This window comes from Schistocerca piceifrons, chromosome X, assembly GCF_021461385.2.
Source record: "Schistocerca piceifrons isolate TAMUIC-IGC-003096 chromosome X, iqSchPice1.1, whole genome shotgun sequence".
Taxonomy (NCBI): domain Eukaryota; kingdom Metazoa; phylum Arthropoda; class Insecta; order Orthoptera; family Acrididae; genus Schistocerca; species Schistocerca piceifrons.
The window spans coordinates 46,346,833-46,370,116 of NC_060149.1; the positions used below are offsets into that span (position 1 = coordinate 46,346,833).

Consider the following 23,284-nt stretch of genomic DNA (forward strand, 5'->3'; position numbering starts at 1 on the left):
CAAGCGTGTATCAACACACAGTGCACCGAACACTCCTAGCGATGGGCCTCCGCAGCCGACGACCTATGCATATGCCAATGTTAACGCCATGACATCGGCAACTGCAACTGAAATTGGCACGAGACCATCGGCGCTGGACGTTATCGCAGTGGCAGAGAGTTGCATGATCTGACGAATCCCGATACCTTCTTCATCGTCCGGATGGGAGAACGTGAATCCGTCGTCTTCCAGGGAAACAGCTCCTTGACACCTGTAATGCGGGACGGAGATAGCTTGCGGCCGATCCATTTTGCCTTGGGAAACATTCATGTGGGTGTCCATGGGTTCAGTGGAGTTCGTGCAAGGTACAACGACGGCCAACGAGTACCGTACATAGGTTGCACATCACGTACAGCCCTTCATGACGACCATGTTTCCCGATGGCAGTGGCATTTTTCAGCTAGATAATGCGCTTTGTCACATGTATGATGGAGTGGTTCGAGGAACACAGTTGAGAATCCTACTTGATGTGCTGTCCCCCAAACTCACCAGATCTGAACCCCATCGAACAGATCTGGGATGTGATTGAACATAGCATCAGAGCTCATCGCTCCCTTTACTGGAATTAGGTGACTTGTGTGTGCAGATATAGTGTCAATTCCGTCCATCGACCTAGCAAAGCATCGTTGCTTCCGAGCCACGACGCGTCGGCGCTGTTATCCGTGCCAAAGGTGGACATACCGGCTATAAGGTAGGTGGTCATAATGATCTGGCTGATCAGTGTATACCAGTACCGTAACTGCTTACCTCAAGACCGCCAAACGTCTTGTTTGCTGTAAGTATCTAAGTAAAATTGCTAAATTGGTTAATTAACCCGTGATGTTCAATCTTTTCCACTAGAGAACAGTGCTTTATTCTGGCAAACGCCTCTCGAAAATCAAGGAGCACGGCGGCAACGTGAGAGCAGCTAATTGCCCCATTCTAGATCTCGTGTAAGAACAGACCATAGAAAGTTTCACAGGACTGTTGATCGCGTCAACCTTGCTGATTTGTACTGAGAAGGTTTTCCACCTCCAGTATTAAAAATTCACAATTTGTGTGCCTTATTCTACACTCCTGGAAATTGAAATAAGAACACCGTGAATTCATTGTCCCAGGAAGGGGAAACTTTATTGACACATTCCTGGGGTCAGATACATCACATGATCACACTGACAGAACCACAGGCACATAGACACAGGCAACAGAGCATGCACAATGTCGGCAGTACAGTGTATATCCACCTTTCGCAGCAATGCAGGCTGCTATTCTCCCATGGAGACGATCGTAGAGATGCTGGATGTAGTCCTGGGGAACGGCTTGCCATGCCATTTCCACCTGGCGCCTCAGTTGGACCAGCGTTCGTGCTGGACGTGCAGACCGCGTAAGACGACGCTTCATCCAGTCCCAAACATGCTCAATGGGGGACAGATCCGGAGATCTTGCTGGCCAGGGTAGTTGACTTACACCTTCTAGAGCACGTTGGGTGGCACGGGATACATGCGGACGTGCATTGTCCTGTTGGAACAGCAAGTTCCCTTGCCGGTCTAGGAATGGTAGAACGATGGGTTCGATGACGGTTTGGATGTACCGTACACTATTCAGTGTTCCCTCGACGATCACCAGTGGAGTACGGCCAGTGTAGGAGATCGCTCCCCACACCATGATGCCGGGTGTTGGCCCTGTGTGCCTCGGTCGTATGCAGTCCTGATTGTGGAGCTCACCTGCACGGCGCCAAACACGCATACGACCATCATTGGCACCAAGGCAGAAGCAACTCTCATCGCTGAAGACGACACGTCTCCATTCGTCCCTCCATTCACGCCTGTCGCGACACCACTGGAGGCGGGCAGCACGATGTTGGGGCGTGAGCGGAAGACGGCCTAACAGTGTGCGGGACCGTAGCCCAGCTTCATGGAGACGGTTGCGAATGGTCCTCGCCGATACCCCAGGAGCAACAGTGTCCCTAATTTGCTGGGAAGTGGCGGTGCGGTCCCCTACGGCACTGCATAGGATCCTACGGTCTTGGCGTGCATCCGTGCGTTGCTGCGGTCCGGTCCCAGGTCGACGGGCACGTGCACCTTCCGCCGACCACTGGCGACAACATCGATGTACTTTGGAGACCTCACGCCCCACGTGTTGAGCAATTCGGCTGTACGTCCACCCGGCCTCCCGCATGCCCACTATATGCCCTCGCTCAAAGTCCGTCAACTGCACATACGGTTCACGTCCACGCTGTCGCGGCATGCCACCAGTGTTAAAGACTGCGATGGAGCTCCGTATGCCACGGCAAACTGGCTGACACTGACGGCGGCGGTGCACAAATGCTGCGCAGCTAGCGCCATTCGACGGCCAACACCGCGGTTCCTGGTGTGTCCGCTGTGCCCTGCGTGTGATCATTGCTTGTACAGCCCTCTCGCAGTGTCCGGAGCAAGTATGGTGGGTCTGACACACCGGTGTCAACGTGTTCTTTTTTCCATTTCCAGGAGTGTATATCAGATTACGACGATAATATGATGATGATACGCATCTATCCGATTTCCGTTATGGAAAATAGGATTTGTTTGCTTCTTTTTCCGGTTACTTAGAACCCTCAGTTGCTCTAACGATGTACGATAAACTACATCTAGAAAGGTAGTAAATTCTGCAGTCTCGCGCTTTAAGGTAACGACTGTGCCCCATCAGTTACGGTTATCTTTTCAAACACTAGACTTTGAAGCAGGTACCTCATTACATCCATCATCCAGTTATATCTGTTTGCATCTTGCATCGTCAAACATCGACCAGATTCTATTTCGCACAAAGATTTCTATTTTGACATAATTGCTTCATAGATGATGTAGTTATGTGAGCAGGATACAACAATCAACGCAGCTCTGCGCTTTCAATTACTTTCTGCGCCTTATCACATTCATCGTCTCTTCACCTACATCGTATTTATATTCAACCATTTATATCGACACCATAATTGAGAAGAGCAACTAAAGCATAATTACTCCGTAATATTAACTGTCAGTATACAGTTATCTATTTGGGTTTTGGTATTCACCAACAAATCATGTCCTGCTTTGTGAATATTTTCTTCATGAATCAGCTATCTCTGTAAACTCTTCGGTAGTCCATTATGTATTTCAAGTGAGCTCGTCAAGGATTCACCAAACATTTTGTGTTATCAACACAGATCACTATGAAATGCACTGTGCAACACAACTAAAGGATCACTCTTTCGAAACGGAGTAACTGAAGTTTGATATTTGACTCAAAAGCGCCTACAGCCTTCCTCTGTAAAGGAGCAAAAGCGTGCCGCCTTGAAACTTTGAAGGGTTGTAGGTCCCAAACTAAAAGTGATAGGACTATAATTTAAATTTATTTATACTAATTGCAGTGCGTGATAGAAACAACTATTGTTCCATTTAAAAATTTGTATCTTTTTGCTGTAACTCTTTGGTTAATAACACAATAAACTATGTTCATCGCTCCGCAGGCAGTGTATGGTTTCTTATGGTGACCTACAGCAATAAATATTTCCGACGCCTATTACTTCGTAACTTACAGAGTCAAGCACATTTAGTGAAACACCCTGTATATCCCACGGCTGTAAGGATAAAGTGTTAGTTTAGGAGACTCTTTTATAACGTTTTCGATATTTCTGGAATAATTTCTGTGGTTCTATAGAATGGACCACAAAACACTACGAAGGAAGAAATAAAACACAAAGCTACATACTTAAGAAAGCTCGCTTTGGCAGTACTGTATATTACGTCCAGCAAAGGAATTACAAATCTGATGTTGCAAAGACGTGCAGTGACAAAAGTTATATTGAGAATTGACGTACGTTAGAATTGAATGTATTCATTCAGTACCTGTAATTCAGACCGGGAAAGCCGAATATAAGCGACTATTTACTTACAGTCCGTATATCCCAAAAAAATAAGTTAATGATTTGCTTACTGCCTCTATTAACTAATGATTTTATTTTATTTCTCAAAGAAATGATCGCAAAATGTAATGATGTAGTCAGACATGTAGTTGAAATAGTTAGGAGAAAAAGTACACTTTCTTTGGGTACGCTAGTACCACTGTGTAGCATTAATAAACATTTTCTATACGTGCCGAACCTGGTTAAAATTTTCCTAGAGCTAAAGCATGTAAGCTGCATGCTCTGAGGAAGCAGTTCGCTGAGTATCTTTGGTCAACAAAATTACTCACCAAATCTATTTTCTTCCAGACTGTCTACAAATCATTACTTACCCTGTATAACCAACATCCGTGTAACCTACTAAACTTGTTCATTTTCAATTACAATACGTAGTTCCGCAGTTTTAACAGTAATTAATATGCCTTTCATTCAATGACAAGTTCACGAAAATATCAGAACAAATGCATCCTTTTCTCAACCTGATGGAAATGTCTCCGAGTCTTAGATGTATAATTTGTTTCGAAATGGGCAGTGTTTCGAAACACATCACTGTCTGCAGCTACGCCAAACACCAAAAGAGTCATACTTCACGGTATATCATTAAACATTGAACGGTGTTTTATGCGTATAAGTTTTTAAGATCATGATGACAGTTGGCTACCTTCTTTTATTTCTGTTATTCTCAGGTGAATAGTGTAGGAGTAGACATCCCGTCAGAGAATTCTCAAGTGAAATTAGTCTCATCGTTTCATCTGACTAGAAAGGCGTGATGTGTTTTGGTTGAATAATTTATATGTATGATTCCTTCACCTGTGTGACACTTCGCATTCCCGCCCGAGTTAAGAGCACGACGTAATACTTCTTGCCTTGCTCATTCATAACATTTCCATTAGGTTAAACTACAATGAGGTTTTATTTATTTCGCTGTAATATACAACAGTTAATTCTTCATTAGAATGAAATAGCTTCCCACTAGTATTAACTGTAACTAAAGAAACTGAAAAATATTAGTATTAACTGTAACTAAAGAAACTGAAAAATATTCTCATACTGTATCCCCTCTAAAACAAAATTCTCATTATAATTAGATATTTATTAAATCATGAATGCAACAACAGGTCATATAAAATTGCTTGAAATGTGTGCCTTGCCTATAACTTCCTAAGCGTCTCTATTCTTTAGAAAGACCTTTCAAGTTACCGTACTATCAGATGTCGACTTGTTACGCAGGCGAGAACGTTTCTTTATTGGTGTGTTGAAGCGTTTCTGCTGAGCTGATATGTTGTTACTTTCCTTCTATCCCTCATTCTGATCAACGCTGATACAGCAGTCACTTGGGGACGTACGGCTTAACGCAGTATACTGATCAAAGGCGTTAGATGCGTCATCCCCATTCACAAAGCAAGCTTTGATAGATGTGAAAGCCAAATTGAAAAGGCATTTACTTCCTCAGTATTCAAGTGCATTCATCCTATGGACGAGTTTGTCTCCAGTGAAGCATCTTTTTGTTTGGTATAAAAGCACACACTGTCAGTGACGATAATTAAGTAACCAGCTTTGAACAAGGAACAATGCTGGATTTCGAGTTTCCTGTAACAGTCGTGCATCTCATTTACTCCATCCTTTGATAGAATTACTCTTCATTCACCACAAACGGTGTAATTCATTCGTTAGGAGTGTTTTAGAGCTTGGCAACTCAGGGCTAGAGCCTGGACTTTAATCTATAAACGGCTGAATTGCATACACAACACAGACAACGATTTTATGTCATAGTCAATGTTTGATCGCGTCAGATGTTACTCCTTTAAACTACGCGAGTCACCGTTTTATTTTCTGCTCTTAATGGAATCGTCAACAGTTTGGTAGTAGAAAAGCCATTTTTATCCTCAAAGCAAAAACTTAGTTATGTTATTTTAGTGTTACAATTCAATGAGAGAAGAAAATTACGTTCTAACACATATCAACAGGGATATTATTTCGAAACCGGCATTCATACGAAGCATGATAACTTTTCCCAGTTCCCACAGTTTCAGTAAGCTGAATGGTGCTTATCATCTTTATTCGCTCTAAACGAAATCCACGACATTTTCCTGCGTATTTGTAGCTATTTTCAGAAGTTTTTTGTCGACCTTCATCTTTATTCTGCGCACTCTTTACGTTGTAACCGTAACTCACTGCAGTACACGTTTCTCTCTGTATATTTTCTGTATTTTGTAATACGTTTCTCGCTACCGAATCTCATATATACCAACTTTACCGTCAGCAAAGTACGCTCACCTGTTATCCACTTTTATAACACCGAGTAATCCATCCACTGTCTGTAATAATTTAACTTTCAGTCTAGATTTATGCGCTTTTCAACATCTATAGAGCTAAAACTGTGTTAGTGTCTGTCGAAACATTCCCCAGCCGACTGATATTAAAGTACATGTGTCATGTTTCAATGCAGTAAACTATGATTCGATATATGGTCAAGGGCTTGTGAGAGTCAAGAAAATATAGCATCCAATTTTATGCTGCGATGTAGAGCCTTGACAAATTTGAAAATGTAATTGATTTTCATGCGATTGTTGCTACCGAATACTAAATGTTACTGTGTGAATTAACTCGAAAGATAACTATTATAATGACACCTGACTTGCCACTAGATTAATTTTACCACTATTAATATACGGGCTGAGAAGAGGTAATGAAACCTTTGAATGAAGTGTAGAAGTGGCGGCATCATCAGTCATTCATTTCCGACTAAGTTACTCTGAATACATTGCCACTTCCAGATACCCACATATGAAAACTCTTTGTGGGTTAAAACTGTACACGATCAGAATTCGAACACAAACTATTACCAGTATTGGACGAAGGTCTCACCAACTGAGTATTTCACTTACAGCCAATTGTGCCTAAAGCTTCAATATGCCAGAGCGTCGCTCAAAGACTTAACGGGAGGAACAAATGGTTGTGACAGAGGACGATGTAATGGTAGCCTGTGAACTGTACTTAAAATAAATGTTTTCTTCTGTGGCAGAGGGAACACTGTAATGAAATTTTCGGAAGGAGGAAAGTTTATTCCCAGTGGTACTAGTCCAGCAAGCTATCCAGGAGAGTGGCTACACAGTTGGGAACGTATGAGAGAAAAAGTTGCAGACTTAAGTACTAACGTGCCTGGAAAGTTCAGTTGGTAATAACATTGCCCCTGTAACATAATGTTACTTGCCCATTTCTTTGTCCCGGGATTCATGGTGAAAGATTATTTTTATGTATTCATCAAGTTTCCTAACTTGTCTGAAGAAGGTGGAACACCAGCATACTTCTTCATCACAAAAAAGCAGTAAACAAACTGAAATATCGTCACTACGCTTGAGTATCATTACCTTCGTTTGAGTTGCATATGGTACGTTTGGGTTTCCTTAAGCATATTGATGTAATAATGGAGCTAGTTGGGTCTGGGAACGTATAAAATCTGAGCATAATGACAGCTGTATACAGGGTGAACGAGAATCCCAACGACAAATTTTCAGAGATTGTTCAGGCATACCTTCTTAGTATTTTGGTTCAAAGCAAGGGCAGTACCCGGTGGCTGGTTACTTAGTAGTAGTGTAATTATGATTCGTTCAGTTTGCTACCAAGTTACGTTTGATTCTAGGGTCTAAGTAGAGTGTGATAGTGAAGTTATCTGGTTGCGTATAACAGGCCTAGGTGGAATCAAGTTAATTGTTAAATGTTTTTATCGGTCACTGGCCTGTGGCAGTGTAATTCAAAGAAAGTCTGCATTCAGTAGCGCTTAAATATCCAGCTCACGCAATGCCAGTTGGGAGCGACTTTAACGTACCCAGTATAGACTGGGACGTCTATGGATTCATTGCGGGGAGTACAGACAGACATTCTTGCGAAGTACTTCTGAACATGTTTTTCTGAAAGCTCCCATGAACAGGTATTTCGGCAGCCGAAACGCAATGGAAATATCTTTGACCTCGTAGCTACAAACAAGACGGACCTCATCGACAGCGTCAGTATGGAGACGGGGATTAGCGATCGTGATGTCATTATAGCAACTACGGTTACGAAAATTAATAAATTAGTCAAGAGGGGTAGGAGAGTGTTTCTCTTAGAAAGAGCAGATAAGCGGTTGTTAGTATCTCACTTAGACAGCGAACTGACGTCACTTTGTTCCTGTAAGATAGAGGCAGAGGGATTGTGGGCAAAGTTTAAACAGATTATAAATCGTGAGCTGGAGAACTATGTGCCTAGTAAGTTGATTAAACACGGAAAAAACGAAATTCTGAAAATGCTGAGGAAGGAAAGGCTGTTGCAGTCTTAATTCAAAAGAAAGCTGGAAAAAGACGACAGGTAAGGTTTACTAGGATTTCACGGGTGTGTGAAAAGAGATATGCGCGAAGCAAACAGCAGCTACCACCACCATGGTTAGCAAAAGATCTCACCGAAAACGAGAGAAAAATATAGCCCTATGTAAAATCGCAAAGCGGATCGAAGACTTCCACCCAGTCACTCGCTGACCAGACAACTGATAGGTCATCTGAAAATAGGAAAACAAAACCCTAACTTTTAAATTTTGCATTTAAGAAATCGTATACGGTTGAGACTCATACAAAAGTATCTCCATTACACTATGCCGTATAGACGATATAGCAATAAGCATCCATTGCGTAGACAAACAACTGCATAAATTAAAATCTAATAAATTGCCAGGTCCAAGTGCAATCCCAGCTTGGTTTTATAAAGTGTTCCCTACTGCACTTGCTCCTTACTTAGCCTGTATTTATCACAAATCTCAAGCCCAGTCCAGAGTCTCAAGCGACTGAGAGAATGCACAGGTGACTACTGTATATAAGAAGGGTAAAATAACAGATCTGCAAAATTATAGTCCAGTATCTCATCTCAACATTGGTTTGCTACAGAATCCTTGACCAAATTCTCAGTTCGAATATAATGAATTTTCTTGATACCTAGACGCTTCTGTGCACAAGTCAACATGGTTTTAGGAAGTATCACTCGCGCGAAATTCAGATTGCCTTTTCACACATGATATACTAACAACTATGGATGAAGGACAACAGGTAGTTTCCGTGTTTCTTGATTTCCGGACACATTTGACTCGGTGCCCCACTCCAGACTGTTAACGAAGTTACGAGCCCATGCAACAGTTTCCTGGATATGTGAATGGCTCGAAGAGTGGAGGTGAGCGCGTTACGACCTACATGAAACTTCCTGCACACACACGAATACGACATCATCTTGTGGGCTGCTACATTATGAGAGGCCATAGTTGAAATCATATACTATTTTTTTTCACTGCATAAATTGAAAAATCGGTCGTCGGTGGGCGTCTATCTCTTAGCTTTTCATAATAAAGTTATGCTCAATTTTAGTGGTGATTGGTGTAGTTTTACTGGGTTACTGTAGTTTTGTGAATCGTTGTAATTTTTGGGATCCAGTGTCGATCGAACTGACTTTGTATATATCGTTAAAAGAGTAAAACTACGCAGGGTATCAGTGACCACTGAAAAAGGTTTTGTACGTGACTCTGAAAGCACTGGAGCAGACGAGACGCGAGAGAGGGAAGGGTTTTCTCATTTGCTCCGATTCCCTTAGTGCCCTACTGCGGCGGCGTGTCGTCGTTCTCTTTTCATGGAATTTATTCACTGACTCCAGTGAGCTCCTTAAAATCACTGCATGCCATGAAGCGACGTGTAATGTGACTCCACCCATAAACTTTGTATAATAGACTGGCTTTACTATAGGTGACAGCGGCGTACATAAATTACTCTGCCATATAACGGACAAGAAGATCCTTTGTATCAGGTCCGACTAAACCTACTAAATTGACGAGTTCTTTACTAAACCGTCTGTGTTGTATTATCACTCCAGCGATATAGGTTCTGCTACCACGTCCGTCACAATTACAGATGTACAAACAAATACTGGGTCACAGGTTTTGCTATTCTGTTCATTCAAACAGCACATTCTCATACTAGTAGCCAGAGTATGCTTAATAGTCCTGTCGAAAGAACCACAACCTTATCCAGTAAATAAAGAGTTTGGAAGTGCACACATTGTCAGTCAGTAAGTCTGCACGTCCAATAATAAACAGTTCACTGAAGTTTTTCACATTCGATGCTACATTTGCTATATTTCGGTCCGCCGAGAAAAAGTGCCAATTTTCAGTAAAAACCCCAAGCATACGGAATGGCCATATACAACAGATATCGTCCATTTACGGATTACACAGTTTCTCAGGAAAAGCTAATTAAAACAGATTTATGTAACTACTAAAAGACCAGGCAACGCTTCCTCGGTCTACTATAGCTGGAACCGAACTCCTTGAGAAGTGTGCGAGCAATTTCCATCCGCTTGCAGAACGCACTCTCTCTCTCTTCTCTCATTGTTTGGAACCTACTGTGGCCAGTCAGCTTCAGATCCCTTCGGGGAGCTTCATTTTCCTCGCTTTTATCCCGTATCTTCACCGACCGGCATGTTCATTATTGGATTTGGCAATGTTTGTGGTGGAGGATGGCCTGATGCCCTTCCAGTAGCCATCCTTTCCCCAAGTCTGAATTTGTGTACTAAAACTGGTATCCCATGTGAAAGTGAGGGATCCTTTTGTAATTGTTTTAGAGTCGTGTGAATGCGGCGGAATGCGGTTACCAGCCTCATATTCACCTCGTCTGGCGTGGCCTAGAAGTCATATCCAGGATGGTTACACACCGACCTTCGTCAATTATCCGCCGGTGTGTTAACTAGCGAGGTGGCGCAGTGGTTAGCACACTGCACTTTCTCTCCGGAGCAGAACCGTTCAGATCCCTGTCCGACCACACAGACTTAGATTTTCCGTAATTGCCCTAAATGGATCTAAGCAGATTCTGGGATGGTTGCTTTGAAAAGGGCTTGGCCGATTTGCTTCCTTATCCCTTCGCAATCCGATCTTGTGTTCTGCTTCTAACAACCACGCTGTCGACCGGACGTTAAACTCTAATCTTCCTTTCTTCCTTCGATCCGGGGTCGGCGCCGCTCCCAGAATCACGGAAGTGTTACGTTAAATTGCCTGGATATCCGGAAGGGTCATCGCTCTTCCCGGATAGCGCGGTAATTTTCTTTCTTGAACATTCCTCAGATCCAAATTGAAGCTAATAATATGCAAAAAGTTAGTAATCTTCAAAAAGCAAAATAAATTCAAACCAACTCCATATTTTCTTGCCTTGAGGAGAGAAGTACAGATTTCGTTTATATAATATCTAAATTGACTACTCCACAACGAATATTTCATGGCACATGCGTGACTAACTACATGATCACACAAAGTGATTCACTCATTCATTCACCATCAATTATTAACAAAATCCAAGAGTCGTACACCACATAAACGCTATATTAACCCCCTCACTCTCTCTGGAAGCATACTTAATAAATATATTAGTGTCAAACAACTAAAGATAGTAACTATTGCTTGAAACCGAAAACACTGCCTAACTTAAACACTCCGTCTTCAGGCCACGAGTGGCCTACCGGGACCATCCGACCGCCGTGTCATCCTTAGAGGAGGATGCGGATTGGAGGGGCGTGGGGTCAGCACACCGCTCTCCCGGTCGTTATGATGGTATTCTTGACCGAAGCCGCTACTATTCGGTCCAGTAGCTCCTCAATTGGCATCACGAGGCTAAGTGCACCCCGAAAATTGGCAACAGCGCATGTCGGCCTGGATGGTCACCCATCCAAGTTCCGAACACGCCCGACAGCGCTTAACTTCGGTGATCTCACGGGAACCGGTGTAGCCGCTGCGGCAAGGCCGTTGCCTGCCTAACTTATAGTTTTATTAACAAAATACTGTTCAGTTAACTGTTTAGCAACAAAGTACTTAATTTATGTCTGTCTCTGCTGTATTGACAAAAGTTTATTAACATGTCACGTGATGCCTGTATTGCTAGTTATACAGTGTACGTTTTTATGTAATTTTTAACATCTCAGAAACCTATGCTTCATCATATAGATAGGATAAATCCTGTCATTTTCGACTGACTTTATTTGTGCATACCAAATATATTTCGCCTAATCATGATAGGCATTCTCACTGGTATCCATGTAATGTTGTTCGTGCTCTCCTTTTTGTTCTGTATGTACTGAATGCACATCGTACAGGTTTCTTCCACTTTATGTGTCTCATTTAAACATTTCTCTGCACATGAGCCGTACTGTGCACAGCGCATGTCCTTGCCCACAGCCGTAAAGCGTGTGAGCAAGAACATGTGTGCTCTGCTACATTATAGATTTTGTACAGAGAAATGTTTAAATGTGATATATAAATTGGAAGAAACCTGTACTATTTTCATTTACACTGAGGCGCCAAAGAAACTGATATAGGCATGCGTATTTAAATACAGAGATATGCAAAGAGGCAGAATACGACGTTGCAGTCAGCAACGCCTCTGTAACACAACAAGTGTCTGGCGCAGATCATAGGTCGGTTACTACTGCCACAATGACAGGTTATCAAGATTTAAGTGAGTCTGATCGTGGTGTTATAGGCAGCACACGAGCGATGGGACACAGCAGCTCCGAGGTAACGATGAAATGATGATTTTCTCGTACTACTATTTAACGAGTGTGCCGGCCGCTGTTGCCGAGCGGTTCCGGCGATTCAGTCCGGAACCGCGCTGCTGCTACGGTTGCAGGTTCAAATCCTGCCTCGGGCATGGATGTGTGTGCTGTCCTTAGGTTAGTTAGGTTTAAGTAGTTCTAATTCTAGGGGACTGATGACCTCAGATGTTAAGTCCCATAGTGCTTAGAGCCATTTGAACCATTTACCGAGTCTAACGTGAATATCAGCAATCCGGTAGAACATCAAATCTCCGACATCACTGCAGCCGGAATAAAAATCCTGCAAGAACAGGACCAACGACGACTGAAGAGAATTATTCGACGTGACAGAACTGCAACTCTTACGCAAACTGGTGCAGATTTCAATACTGGGCCATCTACAAGTGTCAGCGTGGTAACCATTCAAGGAAGCATCGTCGATATTGGCTTTTGGACCAGAAGGCCCACTCGTGTACCCTTGATGACTGCATGGCACAAGGCTTTACTCCTCGCATGGGCCCGTCAACGCCGACTTAGGACTATTGATTAATGGAAACTTGTTGCATGGTAGGACGAGTATCGTTTCAAATTCTATCTAGCGGATGGACGTTTACGGATATGGAGACAACCTCATGAATCTATGGACCCAGACGTAAGCATGGGAATGTTCAAGCTGGTGGAGACTCTGTAATGGTGTGTGGCGTGTGCAGTTGGAGTGGTATGGGACCCCTGTTACGTCTAGATACGAGTCTGACAGGTGACACGAACGTAATCATCCTGTCTAATCACCTGCATCTATTCATTTCCATTTTGCATTTCGACGGACTTGGGCAATTCCAGCAGAACAATGCGAAACTCCCACGTCCAGAATTGCTACAAAGTGGCTCCAGGAACACTCTTCTGAGCATAAACACCTCCTCTGGCCACCAAACTCCCGAGACATAAACATAATTGTGCATGTTTGGAATGTCTTGCTACGTGCTGTTCAGAAGAGATCTTAACCCCCTCGTACTCTTACGAATTAATGGACACCCCAGCAGGATTCCTGGCGTCAGATGCCTCCAACACTACTTCATACATTAGTCGAGTCCATGCCAGGTAGTGATGCGGCACTTCCGGCTGCTCGCTGATGCCCTAGTCGGTATTATGCAAGTGTGGCAGTTTCTTTGGCTCCTCAGTCTAACATACAGAACAACAAATGGCTGCATGAATGTGACCTGAAACTTATACTACTGCGGATTTTTAGCATGAATAGACGAAACATGATTGATATATACCATTATTTTCACTTGTAATACCCGCGCGGATAGCCGTGCGCGTTAAGCACTGCTTCCGGGACGGGAACTTGCGCCGGTACCGGCACATTAACTACGAGAATTGGCGTGGCGGCCAATATGGTTGCGGTTTTTAGGCGGTGTCCCACAGTCTACTATGGCTGGTTCAGAAATTCCGTGTCAGTTGTACGATTCGCGAACACTTTGAACACTTTCGCTCACTTCTACACGACTAATACTGCACACCTATAGCAGGGGTGCACATATTCCCTCCGTGGGTCTAATGGAGTGGAGACCGGAAGTGCATCCGGCCACTCCGTAAACTGACCATTCCAAATCCGTTCACAGCCATGTCGACCCTGCGCCGATGTGGGACAAAGACACAAGAAAGGGAAGAAATACATTCGCATGATATCGACAGAATTTTTCTTATCTGTAATATAAACATAATTGTTGCAGCAACTAAGGAGAAGTGACTGCAGATATTAACAATACATCATAAACTATCGCAATTGTGGAAGTGGAACTTGTACAGCAGTCAGGTAATATTATTCCGGAAGGCTATACAAAATATCATTGAAATTGGTGTAAGGGAAATGATCCTCCTAATTCCCAGATCTGTGTGTGTGTGTTTGTGTGTGTGTGTGTGTGTAGTTTTTCGATCTGAAATTTGTGCACGTGCGCCACTGAGCGTGCTGAAAGCGAGCACAGCGACGGTGGTTGACCAAATCTCGTCGTGGTAACTCGTTCTGTAGGGCACCGGCCACAGAAAGCAGCAGGAATAATTTTATAGCCTCCTGATCATCCACCCATATTATTACGATATATTTAAGTGACTGCACGGATATACCCAGGAAACAAATTGCTAGAGATGATCCGTAAATTGTTCATCCGCATGACCAGATTATTGAAATAGTATTCTGCTGGATACCTCAGCGTGGTGGAATCGGGGGAAGTGACGAAGCTGACACTGCAGTCTTGGAAGTTTCTGAGGGACGTACAATTTTATAAAATTGTTTTTGAAACATATACTTCAGAGAAATTCCTGCGAGTCGTTTGCTCAACGTTACGTTAGAAGGACATAAGCCACTTGAATTGAAGTGTTGGGAAATAAGCTGTGTTCTTAGTAACTAACTGTCCAGCCGTGGTGATCTCCCTTCCCGTCACGGATAGAGGGTGAAGTGGCACTGACCCACCTCTGTAGATCTCTTGTGAAGAGTGACTTCTTGCTCCACACCCTTTGTGCAGTTTGTGGCCCCTTTTCCTGCTGCTGCTGAGAAAAATGTGGTAAAGGTTTTAAAGTATTGTGAGTTGTGCAAACTCCAGCATAACCCATTAAGTAGAATCTTCCAATGTGTTGCAGAATGCCTGGTTCACCTGTTAGTGACTTAGCAGTCAACCGTCCATAATCATCTGCTACAGCATCGCAATAGCTTCTCTTTGAGCTCTGTCCTCCCTTTTGTGCAAATTCTTATGAAATTATAAGAAGCAAGCTGTCTCACGTAATAAATTCTAATAAATATTTTACATGTTCGTTGCAACATAATTTTTAACACTTTTAGTTATTGTTCACGACATTCGTAACCTACGATGTCAGTATGGCCGCTAAACATCTCGATATTGTGCGCCCAAATAATTCTATCATCATCATTATCATTCAAAAGTTTTCGACGCATATCGTCACTCAAGTTCGGACAGTTGCTGCCATCGGAGTACCAATGTGAGAACAGAATATTTTTCTGTTCTCGGGATTGACATTCTAACCGTGTGTGGCTTGAAAAAACATACATCAGTATGAGGTTCCTGAAGAAGAAGCAGAGGCGAGTGAAGGTGGCAGCGTGCTCGCTTCGGAGTCAGCTTCGGGACGCCGTCTCAAAGGAATTGTAGCAGCACGAGAGTCGTAGAGAAGTAGGAAATTTCACAACTGTTGCAGGGCGACCGCATGGCAGTCCGACTTTTAACGCAGGCTCGAGAGGCGCAGCGTGCCGTGTTGTGAGAAACGTGACACCGGCGCTCATGTGGAAATAACTCGCCCCTGGCGCGAGCGGGCACAACTTAATCGTCACATAAAACAGCTTTCGAGCGTAATCCGTCCGTGATACGGCCTTTGTAGGGGGGCCGCGCTCGCCAGCTTTAGTCACCAGGCCCGGCGTAGAATAAATTCTCGCCGCGCGGCGTCGACAGCGATAATCTCGATTACTACGCGGCGACTTCCGCGCTGCCTTCATCACTCTGGCCGCTCGTCCCACACATCTGCTACTAGGTCTCTTTTTATACACATCCTCGCAACATTTAAAAATTATTCTATAACCGCAATGTTCTTTCTAATGCGATATTAACACGGTGAACGTCTGTATGAACATCCACTTGGCATCAGAGTTCGTGGGCTAGTATCTAAAACTATTATCTAACAAAACTAGTTAACAATTTGACGACTGGATTATAGTTCGTTCTCAAATTACCACGAGTCGTCAAAGACGTGGTCATTAGAGACGGAGCTTGAGCATGTTTCATAAATTAGACAGCTGGCAGCAGCGTACATACTATTTAACAATCAATTTGGTTGCAATAAAATCCCTGCAAATATTCCTGTGGTTATACGGAATTCGACGTGACTCACAATTTCAACACCTAATGGAAGGCTAAGTGCTAGTACGCTGCCGGCCGTGGTAGCCGTGCGGTTCTAGGCGCTACAATCTGGAACCGCGTGATCGCTACGGTCGCAGGTTCGAATCCTGCCTCGGGCATGGATGTGTGTGATGTCCTTAGGTTAGTTAGGTTTAAGTAGTTCTAAGTTATAGGGGACTGCTGACCTTAGAAGTTAAGTCCCATAGTGCTCAGAGCCATTTGAACCATTTTTTTTTCAAATACGCTGACAAGCTCCAGCTTACTGATAGTGGCCTTGCAACTATGATTGTACTTTACTTTTAATCACGTCCCCTTACGCCAAGATTTTTTACATGCGCTACTGAAAATCACTGTCGTATATTTGGCAGAATTTTGGCCGTAATACACTTTATTTTTAAAAGTTAATTAATTGGCTTTTTCATAGAAATCATTTCATTAAACTGCTGAATGACTACAGGGAAACGATGGCAGCAAAATTCCCTAAGTACGTATTGGGGCTTAAAAGCAGTCTATTGCGGATACTGGTAGACTGCCTTCTCCACTGCCCATACTTACTTGAAACTATAAAATCAGAATCCCTATCTTTCAGATATATTGTACAGCTGACGAACTTATAAATATTCCGTTAGTTGTGTGTCCCATCTATGGGATTTCAGCCGAAGTGTAAAGGCCTCATCCAACAAAGATAAACTGCGAGACAGCCTACCACCAAAACAATTTCTGTTCATAATTAGATGATGCTTCGAATGTAAATGATATATACTTTTGTTGGATAATGCATAACTTATCCCAGTACATAATATAATTCAACTCTGAACCAATAACGAACATGGAGCAATGGGGATGGTGTCTAAGAGAGGCATGGAAGTAAGTGCCACAATTCTTGTCAAGTTGGTCTCAGCGGTTATAGGGTATAGAGAAGAGGACTGCGTGCTGAAAGATGTTTCCTGAATGCATCCCGGATTTTCTCAGTACGTCCCGGATAGGAAAGTCAAGCTGCCCACTCTGTGTACTGTATATTTTACTGTTTAATGTAGTTTTATCTAATACGAACTATTACACTGTAAAATAATAATCATTTTTATCCTTGTGTTACAGTGAATACGTTCATAACGAATGCCTTCTCTGTAGGCCTGAGTTGTGACAGCTCCACGTGAAAGTCTGCGCGACCATCTAAACACGCAGCACCGGAGTCCGGCAATCCCGAAAACTCCTTTTCAGTGGAGCAGTACAGCGCACGTGATGTAGCGACGAGCGACGCGTGGATTCTAGCTTCGCATATCATCTCAAGCTTCTGCGTATAGTACTCTTTTACATCCAGCAGCGGTATACCTTTAATTAATCGATTTACGGTCCAGTCCCTTCGACTGCGTAACAACGAGTGGTGGAACCCATACTTCGAAAATTTACCTATTTTGGAATTGAACTCAGTTCGAAGAACTCTTTACATTTGTGGACGGTTCTTCAATGCTGTGTTACTTTCTGGTTAAAGAATGGAGTTGTAGGAAATCAGAGGCGTTCGCTTAACACTGTAACCGACCAATTTAGTCAGTATGATATTGTGACGGAGTTGCTGACGCACCGCATATTTCACCAAAGAATATAAGGGCACGTGTAGAGGCCTACAATCTGCCACCTTATGTACCGAGTAATAAACGTATAAAATGTCGTCCATTCTGCATCAGATGGTTTCGGCATAGATGTTTATTTGCAGACTTTGATAACGTAAATTGAATCTTTCATTCTTGCTTTTTCTCATATGTACGATTTAACGCAGGTTGTTATTACAACACAAATACAGGATGACAGTTATTGAACTATATATACAAAAACTTGAATTACTTACAAACTACGGCGTGCACACACATTATTCAACGTGTAACCGTCACTACAGATATTCGGATTTGGGTTATGACATGTTCGATACGGCTGTCATGATTGGAGCTGATGTGGGGCAGACGAATAGCGAAATTCAGCATGGTCCGCTGAAGTGTCGGAACATCGATGCTGTCGATGACTTTCTGCTTGGTTGGTTGGTTTGAGGGAGGGGACCAAACAGCAATGTCATTGGTCCCATCGCTTTATGGAAGGATGGGGAAAGAAATCGGCTGTGCCTTTTCAAAGGAACCATCCCGGCCGGCATTTGCCTGAAGCGATTTAGGGAAATCACGAAAAACCAAAATCAGAGTGGCCGGACGGTGGCTCGAACCGTCGTCCTCCCGAATGCGAGTCCAGTGTGAAAAACTGCTGTACATCTTGTCTTTAATACCCACTGCAAGGAGTCACATGTCTTCAGATCCGGAGAATATGGCGGTGAATCGAGGCCCATGCCAGTGGTCTCTGGGTACCCCAGAACCAGAGTGCGGTCCCGAAACTGCTCCACCAAGACATCAAAAACTCTCTTCCTTCGATGGGGTCGAGCCCCGTCTTTCATTAACAACACCTTAACGAGATCAGGGTAACTTTGTATAATGATGATGAAATCTTCTTCCAAAACCTTCACGTACCGTTCGATAGTCACCGTGTCATCAAGGAATATTGCTCCAATTATTCAGTGACTGGACATTGCACACCACACAGTCGTCCGTTAAGGTTGAAGATACTTCTCGATCTCGAAATGGGGATTCTCAGTCCCCCATATGCGCCACTTTCGCTTATTGGCGAGCCCATCCAAATGAAATTGGGCTTCGTCACTAAACCAAATCATACATCCGCATACTAGTTCCAATAATGTCCTGCGGCCAAACGCGCAGTTTCAACGTCCTAACGCAAACCATGCAGAAATTGTGACGATTTTATTTCATATAGTTCAATAATTGTCACCCTGTAAATAATTTCAACTTCAGGAAGACTGGTTTCGATGTTTGAGCTTATGGGCGCTCAGTGGCGAGGTTATCAGAGGTGACAGAAAAAAAGTGCATCAACGAATCAAGTGTTGCCTATATACAAACGTGTAATGTCCTTTTTTCATTCTTATTTTGTACTTAAAGTAGCTTAGTACCCTCTGCTTCGCTCGCGTAGACTGTGTGGTCTGTACGGCATTTTTTTTGTTTTTCTTTAATCAAATTTTTATGTTGTTCACAAATTTCAGCATCCTCTAAGCTTTTCATCCTAAATACGGTCATAGAAGCATGGTATTTGCCGAATGTTCTTCTGATCAAAAAGCGATTTTGGGAGACTGTTATTAATAATCCTTTTTGGGTTCTTGTGGTAGCATTTCCATACAAACTTCGTCACAAAACACATTTTTTTTTTAATATCTAACCGAGAATTGAAAAACCAGTTTTCTTAGATTTATCTTTAAAATTTTCTTAACTAAACGAAATACTTTCTCAAAAATTTTCATCCCCTGTTTTACACCCTCAGTGGTTGAATTTACAAAAATTCTGAAACAGGTATTCCTTGATTCTGCCGAGAAACCAAATACCAATTTTCATAGTTCTAGTTTCAAAACTGGCTTAATAGCGACGTATTTTCAAAGGGCCTTTGATCAGATATTTCAAAACATTAGGAGCGTAATTTTGAACAGTCCCTTCTTAAATGATGCTTACTATATTCTACCAACATGCTTTCCTAATTTCAAGTTCTATCCTTAGTTGTTTCGGCTGCACGATGATGATTCAATGAATTATATTTCAAAAACTGCTGGAACACCTATTTCTTTATTTCTGGCCGAGAAACCAAATATCGTTTCTCATAGTTTTAGCTTCCAAATTGTCTTAATAGTGACATCTTTCTTTAAGAAAAACCTTTCCGCCGCTGTTTCACTCCTCTAGAGCTTTGGAAAAAGTCACTTCATAAAAGACGCCTCCAGTATAAAATCAACACTTTCTACAAATTTCAGGTTTATATCCTTAGTGGTTTGGGCTGGGCGATGATGAGTCAGTGAATGAGTATGTTAGTTGGGAAATTGCCTTCTGTATACAGAAATTTTTGAGTTCTGCAGTGACGAGATACTTGAGCAATACTAAGAAAAAAGAGGTATGCGACTAAGTGGGAGAGATGCAGTTGTAGCGGCACTACCGTTTGAGATAGGAAAAGTCAGTCTTGGTGCAATATTTCGGAGTACACAAGTTACGGCCAGGAGCGGTCCTGTTGGCTGTAAGTTACGCTACCAGCGGTTGCCAAGTAGAATGGAGGTCACAGGGCTGTAGACCTGCTAAAAAGAGTAAACGCAGCAGTGTGCATGGCGCAGGTTACAGGTGGAGGGGTCCCACAGCCTACCTAGGTGTTATGAGTAAGTGACTTGGAGCAGTGCGTTAGCAAAACAGAGGTGCACAGCCGCATATAAATAGGTCTGGGTTTTTATGGGATTCATTCAAATGCGGCAGCTCTCCTGGACGGCAGGGCGTGTCACACCACCAGCTACACGCAGCAGCAGATGGGACGCCAGCGTCCCAGCCCACAACGGGTCGCTGGTTCGACCCTCTGAGGCCAATAGGGTCCTAGGCAGCCAGCCAGTGGCGGGTCACTCTATGGCTCACTACCAAGGGCAGTCTTCTGATCTCCAACACGCACCGGTGGCATCCGAGGCGAGGGTCACAGATTCAGCTGCGGATAGCGCGTGCTTGTTGTTGTTGCTGCGATCTCAGCCATGCCGGCGAGAAGGACGCAGCTGGCCGCCTGCAGCTCACACTGAGTGGCACTGAGTCGGCAGGGACGCAGACCGCCAAGTCAACTGCCGGCATCCTGACGAAACCGCAACTCTGCTGGCGTACAAGGATGGCATGACACAGCATTGTACTGCACGGGCCTCTGGGGTGCTTCCTCAGCATTGCGGGGCCCTGTGACACAGACTGAGGTGTACGAGGGCACTGTAGTTGAAAACAATAAATCACTTGGAAAGTTGGGAAAAGTCTTAATACGTTGCCTTCTACCTCTTCCTGCTACATTTCGTCATCCTGATACATTTGGTGACAGAAGTTGCCACAACATTTGGTGTCAGAATAGCAGACGTCGTCTCTCCAGTGCGACATTTGAGCCCACTGCCCCCATCATGGTCACAAGATGTGCTGAGTTTTGACCAGTTTTATTTTGAGTGTTGGACACTTTATTTTTTGCTTATGTACTGAGTATGGCCTACCAGGAGCCACATTTTAGATCTTTTGTGCAGGCTTATTATTTTCTTTTATCAGAATTAGTGTTAGTGTATTTGGGGCAGTAAGATTTCTTTTCTTTTTTTTTCGTGGCATTTAATTACTTTTGTATTGGTTTGAGTATGATGTTACCAAGTATGAAGATACTGAGGTGTAGGAAGTCGGGTTATTCTTGTACTTAGATGTTTCGTTCTGGGACTAACTGGGAACGAAACCAACACAATGGCAGAGTCGGGGACGCGAGGTATGTCAGAACCGGAAGCGGTACGGATTTTATTAGAAAAAGTAGCACAAGTGGCAGCCGACAATACGCAGTTGAGAAATCAGTTAACATCTAGAAGTGAGAGGGAAACCGCATCTGATGAGTCGTTGTTGCCTAGGGTGCAGGAGATTGATCCAGCTGCCGCGAGTTTGATTATTCCGTTTTCTGGCAAGGCATCTGAGGATGTGCGTTCGTTTGTGGAGGACTTGGAGGCATCAGCGGTGATGAATGGTTGGTCTGATGAGCAGTTGTTACATATAGACATGATTTGATTAACAGATGAAGCGAAAACATATGTAAGGTGTTCTGAGGCCTTAAGAAAGGCAGGACAGTTCAGGCAGATAAAGAAAGGGCTTTTACAAAGGTAGAAAAAAGCAGAATAGCGCTCGGTACTTTACACAAGGGTTAAGTGCAATGTCAAAGAGACAGTGGGAGACGATGGAGAAATTTCCGGCCAGGATAACGGAAATTAATGAATATACTTACAAGTTGGGTGAGAGCGATGAAGCGAGTAGTGTTCTGTTGCAGGAGGCTGAGCAAAGGGCACTTGATGTTTTTCTTTTGAGAGGGTTACCGGCGCATATGTCACGGAAAGTGCGTGGAGGGACTCCGAAAGATTTGTACTCGTCTTACTACCGTGCCTTCTACCTCTTCCCGCTACATTTTGTCATCCTGATACATTCGGTGGCAGAGGCTATCACTTCACAGTCAACACACAAGTCTGACAAAAATAACACATTATTCCGTCAACAGCTTGCAGAAAATATCAGGACGAGCTTCTTGCAGCACCTTTTTATTACCTTTTCAGCTTTCATCTAACAATGGGTTCTCAGTGTACGAAATAACAGAGTTAGTGAAAAAACGATTCGCTTCTTTTTCATGTCTTCAACAATAAAGTAACTGTTTAATGTCGTTCAAATATTTTTGTACGGTCAAGTCGACTGTAGGTTGTTGTCAGAGTTTGTTGTCCTTCTTAATTATCTACTCTCTTTTTGTGTTGGATGTTACATCAAACGAAACTGTTCTCAGCAATCCTATAGAATTTTGACGCCCTTAAACGTGACAAAAGAAGAAGGAATACGTGTTGTTGGAACATAAGTGAACCATGTACATTTTGCTAATGAAACCATTCTGCTTGCCTCTAGTGTTCATTAACCATTGAAGGTGGAAGTAAAGGGAGCAAGTCTAAAAGAAAGATGGAAAATCGCTTATAATAACAGCAAGGCAGAAGAAAGTAAGAAAACCAAGTTATGCATGTAACTCAGGAGGTTTTGTATTCAGGCTAGTTGAGTGCGACGATAAGAAAACAAAAAGAAGAGTAAAATAGGCCAGAATTAGTTTCTGGATTCAAATGTTTGGAAGAATAACCACTCATTCGTCTGAATAAGAGTATTTACAGTCAGCATACATTACTAGTTCTGATTATGTTTGTGACAAATTGAAAAACTGCATTCTCTCACAGAACGATGGCCAGGAAATGAAGAAAGGCCAACGAATG

The 23,284-nt window shown here is 43.1% G+C and overlaps 1 protein-coding gene and 1 pseudogene across 1 annotated transcript in view; one reads left to right on the top strand and one right to left on the bottom strand.

The window, feature by feature from the left end:
* LOC124721708 overlaps positions 1-23,284 on the top strand; it is a 1,090,650-nt gene that overhangs the window by 110,545 nt on the left and 956,821 nt on the right. The gene's annotated exons all lie outside the window — the stretch shown is intronic.
* LOC124723496 lies at positions 11,629-11,746 on the bottom strand (annotated as a pseudogene).